Here is an 8,493-nt window from a genome sequence, read left to right as displayed (position 1 = left end):
GAAGGGAAATTGCATGGAAATGGAAGGAGACCCTCAGAGTTATACAAAAGTACATACAAGAGGAAGTGAGGGGAAAATAATACAAGGGGGACAAATGAATGTCAGTAGAGGGGGCAGAGAGAGAAAAGGGGAGGGGAGGGGAGGGGAGGGGGCATAGTAGAGGATAGGAAAGGCAGCAGAACACAACAGACACTAGTATGGCAATATGTAAATCAATGGATGTGTAACTGATGTAATTCTGCAATCTGTATATGGGGTAAAAATGGGAGCTCATAACCCACTTGAATCAAAGTGTGAAATATGATATATCAAGAACTATGTAATGTTTTGAACAGCCAACAATAAAAAATTAAAAAAAAAAAAAAAAGCAAACCTAACAGTATTGCATATGGAAGCCTTCAAAGAAGGTCTCAAAGGGCTGACTTGTCTTGCCTTATTCCCTGAAGTTTCCTCACTATTTTCTGTCCTCTTGTTTGCTTATCTGTTCTCTCTTTCTTCTTCGCTTAATGGGACCCAAATCATCTCTCAAAATCCAGATCCATAAACTTCCTCCAACCCCTTCCTGGTCCACTAGACTGGAAACTCCACACATTCAGAAACCCATCATTGGTACCTAACAGCAGGCACATGATATATTTATCTGCAGTGAGTTGTCCCCAATGTTGAGTGCGTCTGTCTTTCCTGTTCCCACTGAACTTTTTACATATCTTAAGAATCATAATTTTTAATTTGTGCTTTGATTATCTGAAGGAAACCTTCTAGAATTATTGTCAACCAAAAGTGAGTTTTTCCAGGCTATGTGCTTTGCACATAGTAGACATTCAAGGTGTTCTCTGGTTAAGGGAAGAGACTGCAGGAAGCAAAGTGGTCAGGTGAGCACAGAGACATGAATTCCCTCAGAACTCCTGTGATCTCCCACTTTCTGGGGGTGGCATTTCTATAACTTCATTAGCTCCAGGCAGAGGTCTTGAATCCTGTTTCCTGGATTTTTGCAATGACCCAGCAATCACCACGCAGGCAAGGACTGATTTGGCATGTCACCCACAGCCTAAATCACAGCCTCCCTGGGGCACGCCGGAGCCTAATACACACAGGATAAAGAAGCCTGTTTGAATCTAATCAAAGGACTGCTTCATAAGGCTTAATTTCCCCAGATTCTCTGCATTCTCCTGCCTCCTCCCTTAGACACCCACCAGGAAATAACAGCAGCCACACAAGCCTGCAAGATAAACCCACTGGGATTACAGCCATTCCCCATAATTGAGCAAGCCGCCTAGCGAAATGCCCATACATTTTGCATTAAACACAGTGTATCAAATTAAAAATAAAACTCAAGTTGTTTGGTTAATGGTTTTCCCAGGCCTGAGGTTGAGAGCAGACCACTGATCCATCTCTTCAAGAATGTCAGCTGGTTTCGCTCTTTGCCGCAGACACTGTGTAGCTATTATGTGGCACACGAAGCACTTTCATTCATTCTTAAACCTAATGTCCAATTAACTGAGAAAGGGGATTCATTAAATAATTTAAACTGGAACCAAATTAAAGGACCGTTTCCTCAGTTGTATTTGCAAAGAAGTTCAATTTGACTGAAAGAAGTAATCATTTTAAGCCCATGTTGGTCTGTGACACTCTCTAATGGAAATCATTTTAAATCAGCTCCATTGATATGGTCTTTCATAAGTAACTTGGGAAAATCTAGCCCGTGGCAACCATATACATTTTCTCCTTGATAATGTGTTTAAAACTTAATTTTTAAAAAAATTGTGTGGGAGAGTTTGGTCATAATTATATGTGCAGCTTTTGCTTGAAAGGACCTGTTAGATGAGTCACACTCATTGCTGAAATCCTAAGAAAAAAAACCTTGGTTCCATCTGGAAAACCGGTCATTCAGAGACATCATTCATGTCAGTTTATTCTTAGATGAGCTGGAAATAGAATTCAGAGTGTTTGACTCCTATGCCTGTGCATTTCCACCTCACCTGCTTAATTTTGTGCTACAAGCTGGAGCTGAGCCATAGGGAAAAAAATTTAGGGGGTCTCAGTCAATTTGCTGGGTATTTCCAGAATGTATTATTGCATTCAGGAATGCAAGAGGAGCAAATTAATCTCCTGTGCCTGAAAGTGGGCCTAAGTTTGCATGCAGTTCCTAATACCAATTGAAGATTAGAAAAGCTTATAGAAAACCTGCAAGTCTTTCTCTCAAGTCCAGGGCTCAAACCAGACCACCAGGGGTCCCAGAACAGGTTCTACCCTTACACATTCCACAATGCCCTTTTCCAAACATGGTCCAAAGGCAATTAATTACTCAGATGACCCAAGACCCAAGTTTATCCCCATAACCATCTACAAAACTCCCTGGGTCCCAGGAGCTGTTCCTACAGGCAATCCTCTTCTAAGTACATTTCCCTAAACAGATTTTCTGGACTGTGTCTTTTCCTTTCTTTGGTCCACGTAATGATAATAATACCAATAATAGTTCTCATTATTATTTACATCGAAACACTTATCTCCAGTTGGCCTCTTGGTACCAAGCAGTTAGCACAGCTCTCCTCTCCCTCGGGGCAGGTCAGCCTTGGGGCAGCACAGCCCACCCTCCCCAGCAGGCTCCCTGCTACCGCAGCTGGTTTCCAGCTGCTCTTCTTAACGGGTCACCAGTAGCTTTGGCAGCTGTTCCTAGTAGGGAACTCCCATCAATAGCAGCACCTCCCACCTTTCCTGTGCCCTGCCCCAGTTTATCACCAGGAAACTTCCAAGGGCTCCAATCAGTGGCTTCTCTCACCTCCCCTCACAGGTCTGTAATTTCCCAGTAGCTTAAAAGCTTTGTTCACATTTTCCATACCTCTTGCAGAGAAAGGCTCCTCAAAAGATCTACTCAGAGTCTTCCCGAAGTAGCTACAGAGCTCTATTACTCCTTTAACAAACATTAAGTGGGAAAAAATGACATTTTCAAATAGGTCTTTGTAAAGCCCCAAATTCTTCTTGTGTTTGTTTGCCCTCATTTTCACTTATGAAAGACATAAGGAAACTTAATCTCTTCTTGCATTTGTACCCCCAAACCATCCATGATTCTCCACTCTCTTCAGATAATTTGGATTCCTTAACCTAAGGTATAATGCCATGTGCAATAAGACTACCAAAGGTACCATGATACTGTGTGGAAAGCATTAGATCTGGATACATAGGGTTTAGTTCATATCTCTAATTCTACCATTACCCAGCTGTTCCACCTCAAGAAAGCAAACAAGCTTTCTCATTTCAGTTTTATAAAATCAATTCATCCATTTAAAATATATTTATTGGTGAACAAGTAGACATGGTTCTTATTACTCTGGATCTCACCCTCTGGGTTATAGTGGGACAGAGAATAAGGAGCTCAGCCTTACTGCCAGCCAATGAGTGGAGGGCAGTCAGAAGGGAGGTGCAGAGTGGGAGCTGAAAGACTTCCCAGTGACTGGAGGATGGAGGTACAATGGTAGAATGGTCTCCAATGGTCCCCAGGGAGTAAAACAAAAGGGAGGTCATGAAGGTCCTTGAAGTTCATTCAAAAATTTGGATTTTATTCTAAGGAAAATGAAGGACAATCACAAGACTTTAATCAGGAAGCGTGTAAGCCAATCTGCATCCTACTGTGAACACTCTGGCTGCTAGGTGGAGAATGAATTGGCTGAGGAGAGGTCGGGAGGGCCAAGACCAGAGGCAAGGAGACCAGCTGGTGGAAGGTGGTCACAGTGTATGAGCAACAGTGTGGCAGGACCAACGCAATGCAGCCAGGGTCCAGGAGACTGGGTGGACTCCAGAGATGTCTACAGGTTGGAATCAACAGGGCTGAAGTTAGCTGAAGGGCAGAGTAGGAGGAGTCAAGAATCATGCAGGATCAGGCTTGGGCAACAGAATGGAGAGCAATACCCTTTACCAAGGCAGACGCACAAGCTGTGAGGGGAACTGGTGCAGGATGAGACAGAAGGAAGTGATGAGTGCAGCCTGAACATTTTGAGTCTGATGTGCTCACAGGACGAACTAAACCAATAGAGTTCTTTTAAGAATTAAATGAGATAACGTGCAACTTTCTGGGCACCATGTGGTAACCACTAAAGTCTGATTTCCTTTTCTATTTCTCAAACCATTGTACTTATCTGGAATGCCTGCCTTCTCATTTTCACAAGCTCAAATCCAACCCATATTGCAAAGTTCCTCTCAAAAGTCACCTTCTCAGGGCTGGGAGTGTAGCCTAGTGGTAAAGTGCATGCTTAGCATATGTGAGGCCCTGGCTTCAATCTCAAGCACCAAAAACCAAAACAAAACAAAACAAAAAACCCCAAAAGTCACCATCTCCTCCCAGGCTTTTCTGATCTTTCCATGGAAGCTTTCTATACTCAAACCTCCCAGATCATATCCCCTGTCTTGGATTGCAGGTATTTATATCTGTGTCCCATTGCTCCTGGAGCTGTGGATGTTTCATGAATGACAGGACTCATGCCTGATTGACTCCAACTCTCACCTTAGTGCTTAGTGATAAATAGCAACTAACTGTGTAATAATAAACAATAATTGTTATTTGTGTATCAGTATACACAATATATAATTTACAATAAGATACAATAACATTGATTGTTGATGAATTATCCAGGAAGTCAATACATTCATTACTAAATGAATGAGCAAATTTTTCCAGACCATTTCTCTCCTGAAGTCTGCAAAGGGGGGAAGGGAAAAAGAATAGGTTTCAGAGTGAAACTGACTTGAGTATCTAGATCTTTCAATTCTTAATTGTGTGACTTTAAATAAGTGAGTTAATATCTCTGAAACTCTCTTTATCTGGGAAATGTAATAAAAATACATGACAAATAATCATGAGAATAGATGACCCATGATAAGTGTCTGGGGTAGTATCTGGCCCTTGATCCATGCATTCTGGCCCCTTTCTGTTCTCACTATTACCATTCTCTAAGCATCAGGGAGGAATGGAGAACCAGATCCCAGCAATAAGAACAAAATGTTTGCCTATTAAAATTTTTTTCCAGATATATCCATTTGGCTTTCTCAATTGTAATGCAAATTTCTGGTATGTCTGCTGTTGTTATTAGAGCTGTGATATTTCATCCTCTGGTCCGTTTCGTTTCCCATTATATTGGATGCCTGGCTTCCCACAGCTTTGTTGTCTGCAAATCTGTAGGATGCTCACAAACAGTAAACAAGGCCCTTGCTTTGATCAGATTGTAACAGAAATCATTGGTAAAAAGCTAAAGTGCCTATTGTCTAAAGAATCTTATGAGGAATAGAAGATAATGAAGTAGAAAACAGCAAAAAATATTGACTGAACAAAATCACAAAAGTCAAAATGCCACCCTGTCTAATCACGACTTAAAAGAAACAGCAACATATGTAAAATTAGATGTTTAAAGAGACAAAGACTAGCGATGGGGAGCGATTTGAAAACATCTGCATTGGAGGATGAAAGAGTTCGGATTCTTGTCATTAATATCCAATTTGGCTTTACATTTCTCAGGATCAATCACATAATTAAAAACATGTGGGAACTGATGATTGCATAAAGCATTGGTTTATATTATATTACATTAAGAAGTGTTGGAAAAACAAAGCTCAAAATAAAAATGGGGGGGGCGGTGGCTGAGGTTGTGGCTCAGCGGTAGAGCTCTTGCCTAGCACATGCGAGGCCCTGGGTTAGATCCTCAGCACCACATTAAAATAAAGGTATTGTGTCCAACTACAACTAAAAAATAAATATTAAAATAAATAAATGAAAATAGGAATTATGGTCATGAAAGAAAAGCAGAGACATTTTCATTTATGAGTTTTCCTTGCCAATGCACTGAAAATATAGGATGTGTTTGGTTTTTTCAGGTAAAACATCCTTGAGATTGAGAAGAAAGTTACTTTTAGTATTTTCTGACTCTTCCCTGGGTAGCAATCAAACTATAGGGGTTTGGAACCAGGCAGCTCCCTTCCCCAGTGGACCATCCTCCATCTATATTTGCTTTTGTCAAAACAGATGTGACCCCAAACCAGAAGGCAAGAAGGTCAGAGGCATTATTACAAGTGAGTGGACAGGAGTTTCGCATACTGAGCTTTGAACCTCAGCTTTGCCCACGCTGTACAAACTGGAAACAAACAAACAAACAAAAAAAAACTTGCTCTGTTCTCCTTGAGCATGTTACAGAAGCTAATATGTGGCCCAGATTCCTCTGATGGTAGCTTTCATAGCTGGAGTTTAATGTTAGTTTTGCTGAAACAATCAGGCAACCCTGAATGAGGATAATAGACTTAGAATCTGGCTTCTGCCCCAGGCCACTCCAATTCTAGCTTCATTTCTCTGAGGTCCCAGTATACCCAGTGACTGAGCCCACGTGGGCCATGGCCCTTTGCTTTCTATTTTCTGCAGATCCACAGTTTTCATACTGCTACTTTCTTCTAAGGCAACATTAGAATAATATTTCAATGAAATAATTCCCAACAGCTTTCTCTCCTAGTCAATGTTTTTCTTGGAGTTTTCATGGTCTCAGAAAGCAAAATCTATATCTTTCTCACCCACCACATAATATCATCAATGCTGCTTTTATTAATATAGCTTAAAACCTCACACTATGTCTAGGGTTCTTTCACAAACTAGTAGGAAGGGTATCTGAGTGCTAGGGTTTTTAAAAAAATTTAATTTGTCCTTTTTAGTTATACATGACAATAGAATGTACTTTGACATATTCTATATGCGTGGAGTACAACTTCCCATTCTTCTGGTTGTACGTGATGTGGAATTACATTGGCTGTGTATTCATATATGAACACAGGAAAGTAATGTCTGATTCACTCCATTATCTTCCCTATTCCCATTCCCCCTCCCTTCGCTTCATTCCCTTTTGTCTTTTCCAAAGTACTTCTATTCTTCCCTAGCCCCACCTCTTATTGTGAGTAGCATCCACATATCAGAGAGAACATTGGGCCTTTGGATTTGGGGGATTAGCTTATTTCACTCAGCATGATAGTCTCTGGTTCCACCCATTTGCCATCAAATTCCATAATTTCATTTCTCTTTATGGCTGAGTAATACTCTATTGTGTATATATACCACATTTTCTTTATCCATTCATCCATTCAATAATTTACAGTTTAGCTATTGTGAATTGAGCTGCTATAAACACGGATGTGCCTGTGTCACTGTAGTCTGCTGATTTTAAGTCCCTTGGGTATAGACTGAGGAGTGGGATAACTGGGTCAAATGGTGGTTCCATTCCAAGTTTTCTGAGGAATCTCCATACTGCTTTCCAGAGTGGTTGCACCAATTTGTAGTCCTACCAGCAATGTATGAGTGTGCCTTTTCCCCCCACATCCTCACCAATGTTTATTGTTACTCGTATTCCTGATAATTGCCATTCTGACAGGAGTGAGGTGGAATCTCGTTGTAGTTTTAATTTTCATTTCTCAAATTGCTAAAAATGTTGAACATTTTTTTCATGTATTTGTTGACTGATCATATTTCTTCTTCTGTGAAGTACCTGTTCAATTCCTTTGCCCATTTATTGATTGGATTATTTGGGTTTTCTTGGTGTTAAGCTTTTTGAGTTCTTTATGTATCCTGGAGATTAATGCTCTGAGGTACAGTGGCAAAGATTTTTCTCCCATTCCCTAGCTGGGTGCTAGGGTCTGAGTATCTGTTCCTTCGCAAACTCACATTGAAATGTAATTGTCACTGTCGCAGTACTAAGAGGTGGGGCCTTTAAGAGATGATTAGGCCATGAGGGCTGTGCCTCATGGATGGTTTGACACCGTTCTACAGGAGTAAGTTCATTATCGTGGAGCTGGGTTCTATATAAAAGGATAAGTTTGGCCCCTTTAGCCTGTCTTGCCATCTCTTTGCCCTTCTGCCACATGTTGACTCAGTAAGAAGGCCCTCAGATGCCAGCATCTTGATCTTGGACATCCCCATATCCAGAACTATGAGGAAACAAATTTTGTTCTTATTGAATTACCCATTCTCAGGTATTGTGTTATAGCAGCACAAAACAAACTAAGGCACTGAGCTTCTGCTGGTGATCACTGCTCTGCTATGTTCTCAGTGGGTAGCAAAGATGGTTTAGGGAACTGTTGGGGTTAGAGCAGCTTCTCTCATCTGTTTTCCTTTTGGGGTTCTGAATAAAGAAGCTAGGGAATCAGCTGATCTTAGGCTCTGCCCAGACCACAACTCACAGTAGCAAAAGATTCACCAGAACCTTCAGATTTGAGGCTCACTAGTACTTTGTCGGCAAAGGAGGAGTGAGCTAAGCAGGTGAGCAATCCCACCTTGGACATTGTCATTTCAGGAGACCAAGATGAACTTTAAGTCTCCTGGGTATAGACTGAAGAATGGGATACCTCTTGAACAATCGATCCTATTGATGATTTAATTTTGAATCTAATGACAGGGTATCAGTTTTCAGACATCTTTAAACTCAGCTAGAAAACAAGGATTACAGTCTTCTCAACAAAAAGGAACCACCGACT

This window comes from Marmota marmota, unplaced genomic scaffold (genome assembly GCF_001458135.2).
Source record: "Marmota marmota marmota unplaced genomic scaffold, marMar, whole genome shotgun sequence".
Taxonomy (NCBI): domain Eukaryota; kingdom Metazoa; phylum Chordata; class Mammalia; order Rodentia; family Sciuridae; genus Marmota; species Marmota marmota.
The sequence above is the reverse complement of the archived record's forward strand: the minus strand, read 5'-3'. Positions refer to the sequence as shown.